The sequence below is a fragment of the Zalophus californianus genome, chromosome 7 (assembly GCF_009762305.2).
Source record: "Zalophus californianus isolate mZalCal1 chromosome 7, mZalCal1.pri.v2, whole genome shotgun sequence".
In the NCBI taxonomy this organism is placed as follows: domain Eukaryota; kingdom Metazoa; phylum Chordata; class Mammalia; order Carnivora; family Otariidae; genus Zalophus; species Zalophus californianus.
The window spans coordinates 69,141,329-69,159,958 of record NC_045601.1 but is presented as its reverse complement, the minus strand read 5'-3'; the positions used below and the strand labels follow the sequence as shown (position 1 = coordinate 69,159,958).

Below are 18,630 nucleotides of genomic sequence, written 5' to 3'. Positions count from 1 at the left end.
ACTTTTCTTTTTTCTTGCTGCTTTTAAGATTCTCTCTTTATCATTACTTTTAACCATTTTAAATATTATGTGTCTTGGTGTGGACCTCCTTGAATTCATCTCATTAGGGAATATCTGTGCTTCCTGGACCTGGATGTCTGTTTCCTTCCTCAGATTAGGAAAGTTTTCAGCTCTTATTTCTTCAAATAAGTTTTCTGTCTCCTTCTCTCTCTCTTCTTCTTCTGGAATCCCTACAATGTGAATGTTATTACACTTGATGATGTTAGAGAGTTCCCTTAACCTTTTCTCATTTTTTATTATTCCTTTTTCTTTTTGCTGTTCAGCGGGGTTGCTTTCCATTACCCTTCTTCCAGATTGCTGATTTGTTTTCCTGAATCCTCTAATCTGTTGTTAATTTCCTCTAGAGTAATTTCTCATTTCAGTTATTGAATTCTTCAGCTCTGATTGATTATTTTTTATATATTCTATCTCTGTGTTGAAGTTCTGAGTTCACCCACTCTTTTCTCAATCCAGGGACTATCTTTATGACAATTACTTTGAACTCATTATGAGGCATATTGCTTATCTCTGTTTCATTTAGCTCTTGTACTGTGACTTTGTCTTGTTCTTTCATTTGGGACATATTCCTTTGTCTCATTTTGTCTAACTCTCTTCATTTGTTTCTATGTATTAGGTACATCAACTACTCTCCTTGTCTAAAAAAGGTCTTGTGGTGCCCTGTAGCAAATCTCCCCCCCACCCCCCAGTCATCAGAACCAGATGCTCTAAAAGTGGCCCCTGTGTGGACTGAATGTTCCCTCCTGTTAAGGTTGAGCTGCTTTCGGCCCAGCTGGCTGTAATGACTTGCTTTGCCCACTGTGGGTACACTGCACAGGGTTCTCTCCCTGACTGTTAAGAGGCTCGGCTGTGGTGGCTGTGGGCTCACTGGTGGACAGAGCTGGCACTCAGCCTATCTGCAGTTAGCCTCTCTGCTACAGCTGCAGGCACACTGAAGGGCAGGGCTTGCTCCCTGCACAGCCAGCTAAGAGGCTTGGCTGCAGGAACTATGGGCCTGCTGGTGTGTGGGGTTATCTCCCTCTTTCCCAAGGCAGCAGTCACTTTGGAAAGGCATCAGTCTCAGCTGGGGCTGCCTACCAGGTGTGATGAAGCAGTAGCCACTTTGGAGGGATGCCTGCTGAAGTAGATAGGTTGCGGGGGGCGGGGGGGGCAGGTCTGCAGGAGAATGCCTGGGTGGGGCTCACGGTGCTAGCAAGGTAGATGGACAATGTTAGAACTGGTTGGCTCCTATAAGTGTCTGGTTACCTAGGCTGAAGAAGCGCTAGAAACATTTTTCTGCCTGCTAGCAGTTTTGTTTCCAGAGAAATCTCCTGCAAATCCCTGCCCCTCTGGCACACATTCTGAGATTAATCAATAAACCTCCTTCAGGTATATCGCTAGGGCTTTCAAACTGCTACTTCTGTGCTATGTCTCAGACTGAGTTATTTAACATTCTGGCTCTTGAAGGGCAGCGACTCAGTTTCCTATCACCCTTCGGTTCTCCCGGAGTTAAGCCTGATGATTTTTTAAAAGCTCCCAGAGGGCGCCTGGGTGGCTCAGTCGTTAAGCGTCTGCCTTCTGCCCAGGTCATGATCCCAGGGTCCTGGGATTGAGCCTGCATTGGGCTCCCTGCTGAGCAGGGAGCCTGCTTCTCCCTCTCCCACTCCCCCTGCTTGTGTTCCCTCTCTCACTGTGTCTCTCTCTGTCAAATAAATAAATAATTTTTTTTTTTTTTTAAAAAGCTCCCAGAGTTAAGCCTGCTGATTTTCGAAACTAGATGTTATGGGGGACTTATCTGTCCAGTGCAGGTCCTGGGCGAGGGGTGGCCAGTGTGGAGTCTGATCCCCCTTGCTTATGTCATCCCTCCTGTTTGTAGTTAGTTGTGCCAAGAGTTTGGTTCCTAACCACATTTCTACCCCTCCTACCCTTTTTGATGTGACTTCTTCTCTATAGTTAGTTGTGGAAGATACGTTCTGCCAGTCTTCAGGTTGTTTTCAGAGGTAGCTGCATAATGTAGCTGTTGCCTCAATGTGTCTGTGGGACAAGGTAAGCTCAGGATTCTATTCTCCCACCTTGCTTAAAAGGTATGTGTTAGCGAACAGAAGTTCTATGCACATTTTTTTCAAACAGTGAAAGGTACGGACTCCTCATACATTTTAAACTTTTTGTACTATTATATGAGAATTTTGCATGTTCGCACTTGGAATCCTTCATATCCCTCCCTTCATTACATCTTTTAAAAAAGATTTACTGATTTATTTTAGAGAGAGAGAGAGAGCATGCATGTACATGAATGGGGGAGGGGAGGAGAACAGAATCTTCAGACTCCCTGCTGAGCTCAGAGCCTGACGTAGGGCTCGAACTCACAACCCATGAGATGATGACCTGAGCTGAAACCAAGAGTCAGATACTTAACCAACTGAGCCACCCAGGCGCCCCCATTCATTACATCTTCAGAATGTTCAAGAAAGGGATATCGATATGGACAATAAAGCTCATGAGCCTGACATCTATAAAATCCTGAAGGTACCAACTAGGGAATTAAAGACCATTTCAGCAAATTCCCAAATATTTTCAGGACATATACAGATCCAGCTCCTCCTTTTAAAGTTTCCCAGTCCTCCAATCCTTGCTGACACTTTTCTCTAACTCCTACCACACTTAACCTCTATTATTCATTCCGGCCCTCGATCACATATTACCGTGCACTGTACTTCAAATGCTTCATGTTTATATGTGTCATTTCCAAGATAAAACAACTTCCCTATAGACAGGGACCATATTTTATACTGATATTGTATCCCACAAACCATATCCTGTGCCTAACAGATTCTCCACAAAGAGCAAGTCCTCAATAAGTACTGATTTGTCTAAGAAGTAATTTTAGGAAAATTTTTAAAAACTTGAGTCAATATACATAACTCACACATTAGGAAACTGTACAAAATAAAAACATAAGTTGGCTCAAGAGGCATTTAACTGAAGTTCCACATGAAGGAAACCCTGGTAAAAAAAAGACACCTGAAGTGGGTGGTGGGGATGGTTATGAGAAGCTTTAAGTGTTCTGCCAAGGAGTTTAGACTTCTGTGGGCAGCAAGAAGCATAGGTGATTTTTAAAGAGGGGAAGTCAATGAGTTCATTCATTCATTCATCCAACAAATACGCATTTATTTTTTTTTAAGATTTTATTTATTTATTCATGAGAGACAGAGGGAGAGAGAGAGAGGGAGAGAGAGAGAGAAGCAGAGGGAGAAGCAGGCTCCCAAGGAGCAGGGAACCCGATGCGGGACTTGATCCCAGGACCCTGGGATCATGACCTGAGCCGAAGGCAGACGCTTAACCATCTGAGCCACCCAGGCGCCCTCAACAAATACATATTTATTGAACACCCCGAGTGCCAGACACTTTCCCAGGTACTGGGACTACCACAGTGACCCCAGGAAACAATAAGCCCTGAGCTTATGTCATAGTGAGGGAGAGAGACAATAAACAAGCCAGCCACACATATAGGATGTCCGAAGGTGATAAAATCTTTGGAGAAAAGGAAGGAAAGGAAAGGGGTGAGGCACCTGAGAAGGAAGGCGGTCCCTACGCTCCACAGGGTGTGAGGGAAGGCCTCCCTTCAGGGGTGGGAGAGAGCCGGAGGCTGCAGAGGAAGAGCTACTCCTTCCTGTGGGTCCCACGCACTCTCCAGCCTATTCCCACAGACCGACCAGGCTACACAAGCATATGAACAGCGAAGATCCCAGTCCTCTTTTACACTCTGGGGTCTGGGTCTCTTCCTCCCCTTAATTCCCTCAGCTACCCCACCCCATCCAGAGGCATTTCTGACACCATCGGGATTCTCAAAATTACGGTTGGGTGGCAGAGCCATCTCAACCTCTCATCCTCCTTTGCCCATTTCCCTGAGCCTAGCCTATCTCCGGCCTGGCTTCTAAAGCTGGGGACCTCCCGTGGGCCTCTTCCTGGTTCCTCAAAATCCAGCCTCCTGCCCAGGATGCATTCTCAGGAGCAGGGAGGAAGCCAGTTCTGGCTCCCCCGCTGATTTCCTTCCCACCTGAACATCCCCTTCCAGAAACAGGCTGCTGGCAAGGAAGACAACAGCAGCAGCTGAGGCCACTGCAGGGGTCTCCGCAAGCAAGAGACCAGGGTCAGAGAGGAGAAGCGTGCAGGTGCATGTGTGCACACGTGGGCATGCATGTAAATATGTAATTATGCATGCGTGTGTGTGTGCAGGCCAGGGTCTGTACAAAAACGGTGTGAGAAAGGGGCGTGGGCATCAGGCAGGAGCAAATGGAATCTAAGAGAACTAGTGAGAAGAGGTGAGGCTCACAGAGAGAAAGAAAGGCAGATATTTGCCAAGAGAGGGAAAGTAAAAGAGGCCCAAAAGGAAACTCCACAGGATATTAAGACACAAGGGTAAAAGCGTTAACAGGGAGGTGTTAGTATTAAAATCCCCAAATGCTGAGAAGATGGCAGGAGACCAAAAAAAAAAAACAAAAAAACCCTGTCTTTTAAAATGAAGTATGAAAGAGGCAAGACTGACACAAAATTTGAGCTAATAAAACTCTACCAGTGTGCTTCTTCTTAAGCGTTTATTTCCCAGATCACGGCTAACATAGCAAAAATAACTAGGAAACAAATGACGGAACATTCCTAAAGATGATGTTTAGAAAGAAAAAAACTAGAAATTCTAGAAATTCAGCTGCCTGCGTTACAAAATGCAAAAAGGAAAGGCTCTTGCTTGGGTCAGACCGCTGTGGTCAAGATAATGATCCTGAATGGTCTGGCCAAACTACAGGCGAAACAAAGCAAAACTAAACAGGAAAACAAGAACGCTCACATACACAGACGCAAGTCAATAGGCTGCACTGTGTGAACACACCCGGGACCTCCCCATGATGTTCAGGGTCTCCCAGGCAGCCCCCGGCCATGGAAATGAGGCAAGGCCCTTCCTCCTGTGATAAGTGCCCCTTCTCCACTCGGCTGTTTCCTCTGACTCGCATTTTCTGTTAACCTTCCTCTTGGAATCCTCTGACAATGACTCACAGGGCAATCGGGCTAGTCAGCAATACCACAGCCCTCCATAGTAGACGCTGTGTAGGAGGCAAGCAGCTCTGTGGACGGTAGTCGGTACCGGTTTTTTCCTTTCTCTGTTCAGAGAGGATTTGCTTTTCAGCCACATTTCCCTCAAAACACAGCCCCTGACAGGAGATGCTTACTACACAGATTTCTAAACGATGAAATGATCTGACTTTGGTTACTTGGTCATAATGAAACTAAAAACACTAAGATGAAAAAACAATAGTGTGATCATCACACCTACAAAAAACAACTTTATACTTGGGTGAAATCATGAGATCAGGAAAAAAAAAGCTCAAACTAATATTTTCCAACCTTTCACTAACAGCTAGGGCTAAAACCACATGTTGTGAAGGTCTTGCACTGTGTTATTATTAGAAGTCACAATTCTATTGATACTGATGAGTCATTTGTATCGGCGGAAACCAAGAACTTCCATCAACATCATGTTACACACAGTCACTGTGGCTTGGCTTTTTCTTTATTACTGGTCAAAGCTGCTTCAGAATGCTTACTGAAGCTAAAAGAAAGAAAAGAAAAAAGAAAAGAAAAGAAAAGAAAAGAAAAGGAAGGAAGAAAGGAAGGAAGAAAAAGGAAGGAAGGAAGGAAGGAAGGAAGGAAGGAAGGCAGGAAAAGAAAAGAAAGAAAGGAAAGAAAGAAAGAAAGAAAAAAAAAAGGAGAACTCCTCAAGGATGTGCAAAGCTTCCCTTCCCCAGCTGATCTCAAGTTATTCACCCTTCTCAAGACAGGTTAAGATGATTTGATCAACTTGTATCTATAAAAGGAAGTTTATTTAGAAACCTCAAAAAAGTAACATTTCACACTTTCCGATGAAAATAAGCAGAACTGAACTCCAAAAACAAACAGTGAAACCATCTTTGAAAACACATGCCAGATTTAAAATGACCTGAGGTCAGGTGGTTGTTTTTTTGTTTTGTTTTGTTTTATAACCTTAATAACATGCGACGGATATAAACAAACTCTGTCATCACTTAAGGGCTCGAACCACACAAAACCATGCCAGGCTAGCTAGCCACTGAGCACCCACTCCCCTACTTCCCCACTCAAGGCACATGCTCCTTCCCGGAGGAAGAACTAGGTCACGTTTCAGTTACACCAAGAAAACGTATGTTAAAGGTTTATGAGAGTTCCTTCTAGTGCTAAGGAAGAAATAGCAGCATATACCTTTCCCCTTAATACCATCCCCTTACCCTTCTGCCCTTAAAGATCCCCAGAAAATTTAAATGAAGCAAAAAAATCCATTCTCCTGAGGGAGTCCCAGAAGTGCCATGGTTCTTACGCAGTCTCTGCAAAGGTAGAAAGATGCCCAGTATTCTACCCTGCAACCGGAAGGCTCTGACTGGCTGCTGGAAGAAGGGAACCCAGCTCAGCAGTGACTGCAGATCTGAAAATAGCCTGCCTGCCAGTCGTTCACCCGCCTGGGTGCTCTGCAAGGGCAGCATGGTGCTGTGGGCAGTTTACAGTTCGGCCAGCTGAGTGCCGCACAGCTGCATGAGTCAGCAAGCGCTTCTGGTAGGAAACTGCTGACATGCTAAATTACTCTTGCATACATAAGGTGCACACACCTACCCAGCAAAAAATCAAAACAAGGTACATGCAAATTAGCAAACAGGAACCTCTCAACCCTTGCAGTTCTATTTTCCAAGGTTAGACCAAAAATACAAATAATCTATACGCCACTGCTCCAAAAGGAGCAACGACTCATAATAATGAATAGTGGTGATAAACAAACAGCTCACTCTCAGTGTTGTGATGTGTGGAACAGCTGCATTCAAATCTTACAAGCCAGTTACTTTTAACTGGTTTTAATTTTAACTGGATTTAACTGCTTTTCCTCCCTTCTGAAAAATCAAAATAGTTGCCCTACCGACCACAAAAACTGGTAACAGACCAGCACAGTTCCTGTTTTTCAGAGGGGACTTACTTTCAAACCCACAATATCAAGATGCTTAACATAGTGGAAATTTAAAATTCACTGTTTGATGTGGGAGACTTAAACCTGTACTCTAATTCAGATCCCACAATGTTACAGAGTAATTACATCTCACGTTTGTCCTACATGTCTTTCATCTCTGGTTTCTGATCTAATACAGGACCCAAAAATCTACAGGAAAACTGGTTGTCTGGAACTCAGAACGCATTTTCCCATAGAGACTACACCATGCTAGTGAGACAGCGTTCCAGGACAGTCCATGAAACTGTCTCAAAGGTAAAATACGAGTGAGAGGTTAAATCTGCAACGTAAAAAGAGAAAAATGGTACTATAACAATAGTTCCAAAACTAATTAAAAACAAAAAAAGCCTCCTGATTGACTATGTTTGAGGAAGCATCTAATTAGAGGAAGATAAGGGGACAGTCTTCTAAATAAGACTTTTGGACTTGGTCTTTGGTTTCACTCTGGTTCTTTTAACATGGTTTAAATGATTAATTTCACTTTAAAATGCAAGGCATTCTCTTACTTTGGCATAATGTAACATTTAAAAAATCTTTATATTTATCAGTTATGAGCACTGATTTTTTTTTTTTTTTGCTTCAAAAAAAAGAAATGACCAAGAATTGGAAGAGAAAAATAGAAGGAAGAATGGCTACAGGAAGGGGATACTAGTGATTGAGGAACAGAAGGAAATGGGAGTCAGGGAGAAAAGAAGGCATGGAGGTATAACAAAACAACGAAGACAGAGGAAAGGTAGGAATTAGAGAAAGGTCCCCCACTAGACGGTGAACTCCCAGAAAAGGGTCCTCTTCCACCCAGCTGCTCAGGGATCTGACCTATACAGCAAAGGAAGAACGTCCAGCGGGACAGTTCCACAGATAGGCACTAGATGGCGCCATCAACTCAACATAGCATGGTTGCTGGAGGAGTTTGCCCTGGGGAAGGAGTGCTACGCAAGGCAGTTGAGACTCCACAACTGGGTATTTAAGCAGGCAACATGTCTATCTAAAATAAGCACGGCTTCATTAGTCAGTCAACTTCTCCAAATATGCAGATGTCAGCACCATGCTAATAGCATAGGGCATGCCAGTTTGTAAATGTATCAATTCAAGTTTTAGTAACAAAATAGGGTAGGGAGGCAGTTGAGTGGGGTCCGCTGCTTTTTTTTCTCCTAAAATTGAACGCTTAAGGATAATAGAGTATTTTGAGTTCACTGCTACTAAAATAACAAAAATTCCTAATTATAAACCAAGTGGCTTTTCCTTGAAGCTCTGTTTAAATGTCAAATAACATACCATCTTGTCACACAGGTTTGTGTGATCAGATCCAGTGTTTGGCAGAAGGAAGGTTGTATTCACTGACAAATGTATTTATTGTAACATTAAAAATCATCGGCCCTTTTTATTTTTAATATTGCAGTGGTTTTTTTTTTAAGATCTTATTTATTTGACAGAGAGAGACATAGCGAGAGAGGGAACACAAGCATGGGGAGTAGGAGAGGGAGAAGCAGGCTTCCCTGCAGAGCAGGGAGCCCGATGTGAGGCTCGATCCCAGTACCCTGGGATCACGACCTGAGCCAAAGGCAGACGCTTAACGACTGAGCCACCCAGGCGCCCCTATTACACTGGCTTTTATCCTCTGCTTATCTATATCCTCTATCCAGGGTTGGATTTATAAACAGCCCTCCCTTCACTCAGAAATGTCCTCCAATAACCAGTTTACGAGTGTGTGAAATCTTAACATTTCCATCTACAGAATCTCGCTTCTTTGGCTTTGCCTCCTATTAATATGCTGATGCTTCAGAAAGAAGTATGATACTAGAAATGCTGTTATTTACACCCTAGTAAAATTGGTTTCATAAAATCCCTTTCTGAGATTGGTTTTGAAAGGGAACAAGGGACTAGTTAAGGGCACTGGTGGCTGAAAGGTAGCAGAGTGCAGAAGGATGGAAAAGAAGATAGTGAAGAATTGATAGCAAACCTTGCCTAGCTTTACAGCTGCAGAAAGGATCATCATCCTTGACACTGATCTTCCCAAGGAGATAGCTGAAAAGTAAGGGTTAACTCTAAGTATGTCTACATTTTCTTCTTGCTGAATGGGTAATAATATCTTTATAGGTAATTTCATTTTTTTTTCACAGTTTGACTCTTCAGAGCTCATTCATTTGCATAATATGGAATCTTGAACCCATATAGATATTCTACAAATCAATGCAAGTAATTCTCAGACGAAATCAGCAGCTTTAATTTAAGCTCATCATTGTTTGCATAGAAATCTTTATGCACTCATCTGCTTGATTTTTTTAATCACTTAAAACCTCCAACAGTGACACACTAAGCATCTCCTCATTTAGCCATCTCCAAAATTTGAACTAAATACTGAAAAATAAGCACAATACATTCATATGCTAGATCATTTTCCAAATTGGGCTTCAAATGTATGCTTGATGTTCTAGCAGCTCCCAAGAATAATGCCTCTTGACTAAGGAAGACAACTTGGATGTCCGTCCCAGGGCAGAGCTGAGTCAGCATTCTCAACAGTGACCCTGCAAACCTGAGATAATCAGGGTCACTGCCAAACCAACTGCCTCGCTGAGTCCTTTAAAACCATTCAAATCCCCAGTTGAGAGTTGCAACATGCTAATCTGGCAAGATAATCTCTTCCTGAAATTGACCAGAATGAGAGCAAAGGTTACCTGCTTTTATCTGTTACTATAGATAATATTTCTAATTAGGAGCTCTAATGGAATTGGTTCCAGATGAAATTCTTCCACCTCAGTAGAATAATCTACCTAGTATAGGAATGGTTTCTTTCACCTTTCCTACCTCATTAACAACAACAAAAAAAAGCTAAAAACAAAGTCTTCACTTAACAAAAGGTAGAAGCTTGAACTACAAGAAAATCCTGGGGACAGAGCCATGGGATTCATGTTCTTTATCTAGCTCTTCTTTGGTCTTTATGTCACCACTTCTGTTCTCTGATCCCCAAATGGACAATTAAACCTGAGGAATGAAATTGCTAGAAAGTGAATCATATGAGAGACAAAAGATATTCATTCGAGTTCACTGGCACATTATTTTTCAATTTTATCTTTCAGATAGACATCAACAAAATAATCCAATATTGCAGTTGGCCTATATTTCCACTTCTGAGAACTGCTAGAGAGCAAAAAGGAAAAGCAGGGGGAGGGGAGAAGGTGGGGGCACAGAAAAGCATGGTGGTTAAGGGAAGAGGCTCTAGCATCAGACACCTAGTTTCCAATCCCAGCTCTACCCCTCATTAGCTGGGTGACATCTATGCCTTAGCTTCTAATGATCACACCTAGTTCTGGGTTGTTACAAGGATTAAATGAGTTGATATGAATAACACACATAGGAAGCTCCCAACATAGGTTAGCTATTATCAAAGAAAAAGAGTTTTAGCATACAATATAGTAGTTCGTTTTAAATAGATACTGTCAGTTTGTTTTAAATAGATACTCAACAGACTGAGCCACCAACTCTTGGTTTTGGCTCAGGTCCTGATTTCAGGGTCCTCGGATCAAGCCCCAAGTCGGGCTCTGTGCTCAGCGGGGAAACTGCTTGTGGATTCTATCTCTCCCTCTGCTTCTGCCTCTCCCCCTGCTTATTCTCTCTCTCTAAAATAAATAAGTAAATCTTTTTTAAAAATGCCTTAAAATAAAATAAATACTGTCAAAACTCCTAAATTGTGCTAAGAATAGTCTAAATAATCCTTCTTGGTCTTCAGAGGCTGGAAACCTTCCTGCTCTGAGCTAAGCAGGGGTTTCATACAGAAGCTGGACTCACATTTTCACTAATGATCCTTGCCCAGGTCACACACATACCTGCCAACTGGGAAGGATGTCTGTGTAACTTCTAATCATTTAAATGTCAAAATGACCCTAAATAGGTTCAAAATAAAAATGCTACCTTGAATTTCTTTCCAAGTATGAAAATGAACAGTATTCTTGGCAATTAACAATTCTGTTTTTATCAGGTTCTAAAGACACAGGTAAATAAATCAATTCTGGACTCTGTATACAGGAACCATTATTTGCCAAAATGGCCCCAAGGGTTATATCATGGTTTATGCAATACTCCAAAGGGCCAAAGATAGTAGTGAATTAATAGGATTAGGAGGTTATGAGGAAACGGCAAGCCCCAAGTTTCAGATAGGCCCTGACGGCAGCTCACTCCACTAATTTCTCAGGGAGGTCTACCCCAACTTCCCAACCTGGTGAAATCCCCCCATATGCCCTCTGCTGCATGGAATACCTTTGTTCACAGAACATGTAGTGGGTGATCTGTCACTACCTAATTAATGTCATCTCTACTTTTTTAAGATTTATTTATTTATCTGAGAGACAGAGAGAGAGCACAGCAGGGGGAGGGGCCGAAGGAGAGGGAGAGGATCTCAAGCAAGCTCTGTCTCCCAACTGAGCACGGATCCTGATATGGGCCAACCTCACCATCCTGAGATCATGACCTGAGCTGAAATCAAGAGTTGGACGCTTAACTGACTGAGCCACCCGGGTGCCCTGTCATCTCTCCTACTTGATGTCGTTCTTCACTAGGACAGGGACCAGGACTGGGTTTGCTCCCCTTGAACACTATGATCACCTAACACCATGCTTGCCACATAAGAGATGCTCAGTATATGTTTATTTATGGAATGAATGAGGCATCTATCTCTAAAGACTGGCACTTCTGAACACTTGGGCCCACTTAGTTGCATCCATGTGGTTTTTCGCTTAGGAAAATACAGAATGGGAAGAAAATAAAAACTGCTAATAGTGTGTGGATACTAAGGAAACCTGCTGAGTATGTACCTTCCCCTTGTCTTCATGCTTGTAGAATGGGAATCACCACCCTGGCCTTTCCCAACTTTAAACTCCAAAGTGAAAGTCTAAGCCTTCTGAGCGAGACTCATGGAGGGTCCTGAGGAAACTCCAGAAGCATCTGCGGAAAGTGACCAGGGAGAGAAAAGAGAAGGATATGCAAGGCTACAATTGATGGAGGACCAGGAAACTCAAAAAGATTTCTTCTGCCATGAACCTGGAGTTTGTCACATGCTAGCTGCAGGCTCAGGAACAAATGAAAACAATTACGAGAAGCCTGGGAGCACTGGACAGTGGAGGTTTAAATGCTTGGGGAAGGAAAAGATGAAAGCTGACACAAAGACAGGAGCTCGCTCGCAACCAAGCGCCAGCTCTCAGGGGCATCTGCAGTGTGTCCTACAGCCTTCAAGAGATGCACAAAAAGGTCAGGGAGGAAAATGACATATCTCAGAACCAAAGGACAATTTATTACCAGGCTAGGGAACAAAAGAGAAGTTAACCAGGGGAATATGCTGGAGAAATGATGATTATGAAGTCACTGGGGAAGACTGAGAGACATTTTGGCTGTAATTCCAAGGACTACAATGAACGAGTACGTGAAATGCTTTCAGATCGGGGAGATTTATTATTTTGGAAAAAAATAGCTCAAGGAAAAACAAAGGCAAAATTCCTGCCTGATTTGTGAAGTAGTGCTACTAGTAGGATAAGGTTCAATTTCCATATTCTTTAGAAAAGAAATGGTCCTTGAAAAGGACAGAGAAGTGATTCTGAGGATACTTCCAGCATCAGGGAAGCTGAGCAGCATGCTGATGGTAAGATTAGGTTTCAGTTTTAGGTAGACTGACATCTGAAATTAACAAGAAGGAGAAAAGAAAAGGGGAAAAAAGTAAAAGAAAAAAATGCTGAATTGGCAAAGAAAACTACTTTTTTATGAAACGTCTTAGACCAAAAAAAAAAAAAAAAAGGATATTGTGGGCAATCTATCTGAATTTACAAAATATTTAGTTCACAGCAGGTTTCAGTTTGGACTCGAACAATGTGTAAATATTTACATAAAATTTAAAGATGGGCCAGGACTAGGTCATACATTGTCACTGACAAAACAGGAGTGATTTTCTGTCATTCCCAAGGACTTGCTGCTGCTTTGCCTAACGTGGCTCCGGTGGAGCCAGAAGTTTATCTTCTTTTCCCCCAAAATGCAAATTTTTACAACCAGCCCTGGCTTCCAATCCTCCAGTGCCTCTGGTAGGGTCCTATGTCGCTGGAGCTTCCTTAACATCCGGTTACGAAAAGGGGAGGAACGGGGAGGCAGATGCAGTGTTTGCTGTATAAACGTAGGTTTTGACAAAGATGTTGCCTCTAGTATTGTTTTCTGTTCCCTGTACAGGAGAGTAGGAACCATGTCCTCTGTTTACCATGGTCCCCACCTCACACCTAGTCACTGACTCAGGGCTGGATTGTGTATACAGGATGCGGAATAACCTTTAGGCAGTCAAGAAAACACACACTGCATTCAGATGAAATTCTTGGCAACATAAAATGAGAAAATTCCTCTTCTGTAGAATGGGCACAATGCCTACTTCACAGGGTTGCTTTGAGGAGCCAATGAGATACGTACAGGTAAATTAGTTAACACTGTTTCTGGCACATAATGAGCATTCAACAAATCATAGCTATTATTTTAGTGGGTGTTTTCAAATGTCAATTTCTTGTGTAGGTCCTCAGGCAATAAATAGCCAAGTTACCCCATCTGGTCAATAACAACTACATAGAGAACAAGGTTATTCAAAAGCAATGGGATTATGTACCTGCAGAGGATTACATGGTGCCCATGGTATTAAGTCTCTGGCCTTTCATGTTGCATTCTCTCTCAAAAAGAAATTTATCAATACCTGAGTGGGACTCAGTGTGGATTTCAAGTTTTGTTTTTCTTGCATCTTGCAACTTTTTGGATGGCTACAACCATTTATTTGGTGGAGACTCATAGATCATCTACTATGTGCCAGGCACTTAGAAAATAGCCAGATACAGAAATATTAAACAGTAAGATGTTTTAGCTGGTTCAGTGGTAGAAGACAGGCTGCCTGCAGGCCAGATCTAGCAACTGCGTATCTCATCCAACATTTAAAAAATTTTGAGCTAATATTTAAAAATTAAGAATTCCACGTAAAAGTCCAGATAAACAGCTCCTCTAGGATAAATCAGATGACATGGTAACACAAAGCCAGTATTCCCACCCATTCCTACCTGGCAACAGTCCACGACAAGAAGCTGAGACAAAGTAGTGGTTGCCTGCCCCTTCGTGCTACACCCCCCCTCCCCCACCAGGAGAGTGAAAAATGAAAATGAAGCGCTCTGAATTCAAGAATTATTAAGGATTTCAAGACGATTAACAACAGAAGATTCAACCAACTGTGAGATCCTTCTGAGCGGGGAGGAGGATGCAACAGAGCAAGCACATGCCCACAAAGCTGGTCGTACACCACACCCCCTCTGCAAAACAGGAAGGGTATTTATTTCTCTAAGTATTCTGTCATTCATTCAGCAACGAAGCCAGCATTTACAACAAGCCAGATACCATACCGCCTGAAATCTGAGGTACAAAAGGTAGGGGAGTGAAAGAGCTACACAGCTGAGCTAGAGAGCCTCTAGGATCCCTCTCCTCCCTTGTTAAGGCTGGATCCATACCAGAGACACTAAGCGTGAGTTAATCCAAGTAAAATTAAACTGCTCCCAACAATATAGATAGGCCTGAGCCCTTTTGTTGGCATCACAGGAGTCCCTGATCATACATTCTGCAGAACAGCTCACAAGCGCTAATGAATAAGTCCCGACGGCATGCAGACAGTGGGCCCAGAAGTGAAGGGCTGGCCTAGGAGAGATTTGAACATGAACCTGACCATCTGGCTCTCTGCGACTCACTTTGATCACAAAATGAATTGCAACAAATTGAAGAGCACATGGCTAGAGTTAATTGTCTCATCTGTAATCTGAACCTACTTTTAAGCAGTTATTATTACCCTCTATCAGGTGGAAACGTTTCCTACCATCACTGCAAAGTGCATTTCCTGATGAACTGTAATGGATCATTAAATTCCATATCTGAATAACAATACTTTGCACTTATGCAGTGCCTTTCATCCAGGGATTTCAAGGCAGTTCGCAAATAATTAAGCCCCTCATACAGCAGCCAGAGGTTGAGCCACTGGAAGGGACTTGCCTGAAGACACTGAGTCAAAGGCATGATTCAATAGAAAGAGAATAAATGGTTTCCTCCCAGGCATTAGTGATACTGAAAAGTGAATTGGGGAGGGGGGAGTGGGTTGTTCTGATTCCCTCCCTCCCTTTCTGCCTTACTCCTTCTCTATGGCAGATCCTCACATGCAATCTACAAAGAACAGAAAAGTAACTAAAATGGGTATTCATAATTTAGCTGAGAGTTCAGACATACACATGTATGAAGAGAATGTTTTTCCATGTAATCCTGGCATATACAATACGAACTGATATTTCGATCCACCTGCACAATCGACAGATACCAGAGGAATTAACTCAACACACTTAAGATTACCAAATGTCAAACCTAAAGCCTTCCAAAATCCGAAATGAAAATATTGCTCTGCATAAATAAAGTGTGTTCTAACAAAAGTTTTTCATTTCATGGTCGTGTATTCCATTTTGGGGACACCCCCCCCCCCCGTGTATGACATTCCAAGTTTCAGGAACAGCAAATAGGGCAGAATTGGGCAATCAGTGTATTGTCTAAACCAGAACACTGGAAGGGAAAAACACTTCAGCCACCACAAGTTTTGTGGTGAAATTATAAACTCCTGAAAACCTGAATTTATAATGGAAATGCTGACAGACCTTTCACTGGAGCAGTTTGAACGCAACACTGTAATTTAGCAATCTCTCTTACAGACTAAAGACTAATTCTAACAAGATGTCACTTTGACTCACGTTTATTGCTACCTGCAAGAATGAAAAATGCCATTTACTCGGGAGCTGCCAGAGAACCAGGGTGGGGCCATCTCACATTTTAAGCAAGACGCCCGCTGCCTTACTAAAATAGCCCTCTCCGCGGAGAGAGTGGCAGCCTTTCACGCGCAGCTTCTTTCACGTCAGCCAGAGCTTCGCGGCTCGACATGCCTTTCCTACATGTTACATTTTAATGATCTGAGAAAACCGTTATCAGAGTTAACATCTCTAATTTTACTCTAAACAGACAAAAGCAAAATATCTCATTAGGCATCATCTCCGCCAAGGTTCCCACTAGGCAGAAAAGGATTTTTATCTGAAGTAATTACCCTTTTTAGTTAAATACGCTCAACAGATGAAATTTACACACATAGTACGACTGCAGCCCTAGACAGTGAAGGTGAAAAGTGAGGAACGCAGCGTCTGGCTACCCGCGGGACCGCCGGTAGTCTGCGGCTCAGTAGGGGGTGGGGCGCCCTCGTCCCTCCCCTTTCTCGGGGGCCACGGGTCGCAGCGACCGCGGTGACCGGGCGCGAGAGCTGAGAGGCGCGCCTTCTCCGGCCACAGACAAAACCATCGGGACAGCGCCTACACTGGAACTTTCCCCAAGTTGTCAAACTCGCCTACACGCGAGAAGGTGCTGGGGATACCCGGCACGTCCACAACCCCCGAAGCCAAGGGTACGCGGCCCTTTTCACAGGCATACGCTCGGCCCTGCCTGCTTCCTCCCACGGTTCGAGTTCCTGCAAATCCTAGGCCAGACTGAGGTGGACGAGATGCTCACTCGAGTCCCCTCTCGCGAGCAGCTGGGGTAGTCCATGAGCGCCGCCCGCCGCCCTCTTCAACCTCACTGGGCTACTGAGCACACCCACCCGTGAGAGGAGTACGGAGCGATCACAGGGAGCCTTGGCGCGGGGAGGTGGAGAGGCGTCTCCTCGATAAACTCCTCTCCTAGGTGGAGCTTGGAGACTGAAGTGTGGGGAGGAAAAAGTGTGAGAGTGTGAGAGTGTGTGTGTGTGTGTGTGTGTGTGTGTGTGTTGCACTTTGATTTCATGTAGAATCTTGGGGGGAGGAAGGTGCAAGGTTTCCCAGTCGGAAGGCACGAGCCCCGCGGTTCGAGCTCCCAGGGACGCATTCCGATAACGCGGTCATTCTCTAGTAGGGATTCCACCCAGCGCGCTTCCCGCGGTCTGTGCTGCGAGGCCCCCAGCTTGCCTCTTCCCGGGACCCTAAACTTGGGCTTTGATGCCACGCCAGTCGCGGAGGTCCTAGCTACCCAGCGGCGACTGACAGCTGAGCGCGAAGGCGCGTTGGCCGCAGTCACCAGCCCCAGGCGCGGACGCCGCGGGCAAGGAGGAGGCCGCCGGGCCTGGCGCGGGGATCGCGGGCTGGGGGCCGGGAACAGGGCCGTGGATCTGACAGCTGCTCCGGCTTGCGCGGACGCGCGCCTCCCTCCAGCCCGCCCTCCCCACGCTGACTTATTACCCTCTGCTCCTCCTCCCCCTGCTGTTCCAAAACACCCGTCGACGCGAGCAAAATACAATGCCGCCTCGCCTGCCGTAAACAGCCTGGCGAGAGAGCGCATATTCGCCGCGGCGCGTCCGCCGGCTCGGCTCCCACCCCCTTCCCGTTCCTAGAAAATGCCATAAAAGCGGGCCGCGCGCTCGACTGGCCGCTGCGCGCCGGGCGACCGCAGCTCCCTTCCCGCGCCGCTTCCCCCACGCCTCCCCGCCTGCCCCGCGCACCCCGCAAACTTGCCCCGCCGCCCCGCCCGGCGCCGGGGCCCGGAACCCGGGGCCGGGGACTCACCTCGCCAGAGAACTTTGCGTCCTTTTCCGCCTCCTCTTCCCTGCGTCTTCCCAGCCTGCAGCCCCCTCCAGGGAGCCGGCGCGGTGGGCGGTTCGGGGGGTCACCAAAAGCTCACCGAGAGGACGCGCATCACATGGCAGCTCGCTCCCAGCCCCCCGAGAGTGCCGGGTAGGGGGAGGGGAAGGGTCGAGGGGAGGCCGGAGAGAAAGCGAGAGCCCGGCGGCAGCTGGAGTAGTCAGGCGGGGTGGCGAGGGCGGCGGCGGGCGCTCACGTTAGCGCTGCTGCGACCGCAGCCCGGGTGTGCACGATCGCTGCTGCTGCTGCTGAGGCGGCGGCGGCTCGGCGCTGTTTGCTCCGCGCCGCGCGGCTCGCGCTCTCCCCGGAACGCCCACACTCTCAATCGCTACATTGTTGACATTCGGCGCTGACGTCACCCGCTCCCCATTCACAATAACTTTACGGGAGCCGGGCAGCGCACCTCCCCGGCCGCTGGGGCGCCGTACGCCTGGCGACTAGCGTAAGCCGCTCCGCGAATGGCGCTCCGGGGGCTGGGGTGGGGGGCGAGGGGCGGGGGCGGGCGCGCGCGCTCGGCCGGCTCGCGGGAGGGGGCGCGCCTCAGCCGCCGCCGCACTCCCCGCTTTGTGCAGCAGCGCGGCGGGGAGATCCCCCTGCTCCCGGCCCGGCTGACCGCCTGGCTGGGTCCGGCCTTGTTCGGGACTCGCAAGGGCCATGAAAGGCAAGGGTTGGGGGCTTGTGGGGTGGGGTGGGGGAGTGGGGAGGGCTGGTGTGGCACGTGGGGAGGGGTGCAGAGCCCAGGGCCATACCCCCCCAGGAAGAGGAGCCAGACGTCGAGACCTGGGATTCCTGGGTTGTCTAGTGTTTCCCAGGAGGGGCGGGAAAAGATGCTCCACGGGACCCCACAAAGCTAACTGG

General features: G+C 45.9%; 1 protein-coding gene across 3 annotated transcripts in view; it reads right to left on the bottom strand.

Annotated features, from left to right (window-relative positions):
* The window catches only part of BACH2 (BTB domain and CNC homolog 2), a 363,517-nt gene extending 345,445 nt beyond the window's left edge, over positions 1–18,072 (bottom strand). For all 3 annotated transcript variants that reach the window (XM_027603995.2, XM_027603993.2, XM_027603994.2), the window contains exon 1: positions 17,698–18,072. The gene's annotated coding sequence lies outside the window, so the exon portion shown is untranslated. The remainder of the gene's footprint in view (positions 1–17,697) is intronic.
* Between the last annotated feature and the right edge of the window lie 558 nt (positions 18,073–18,630).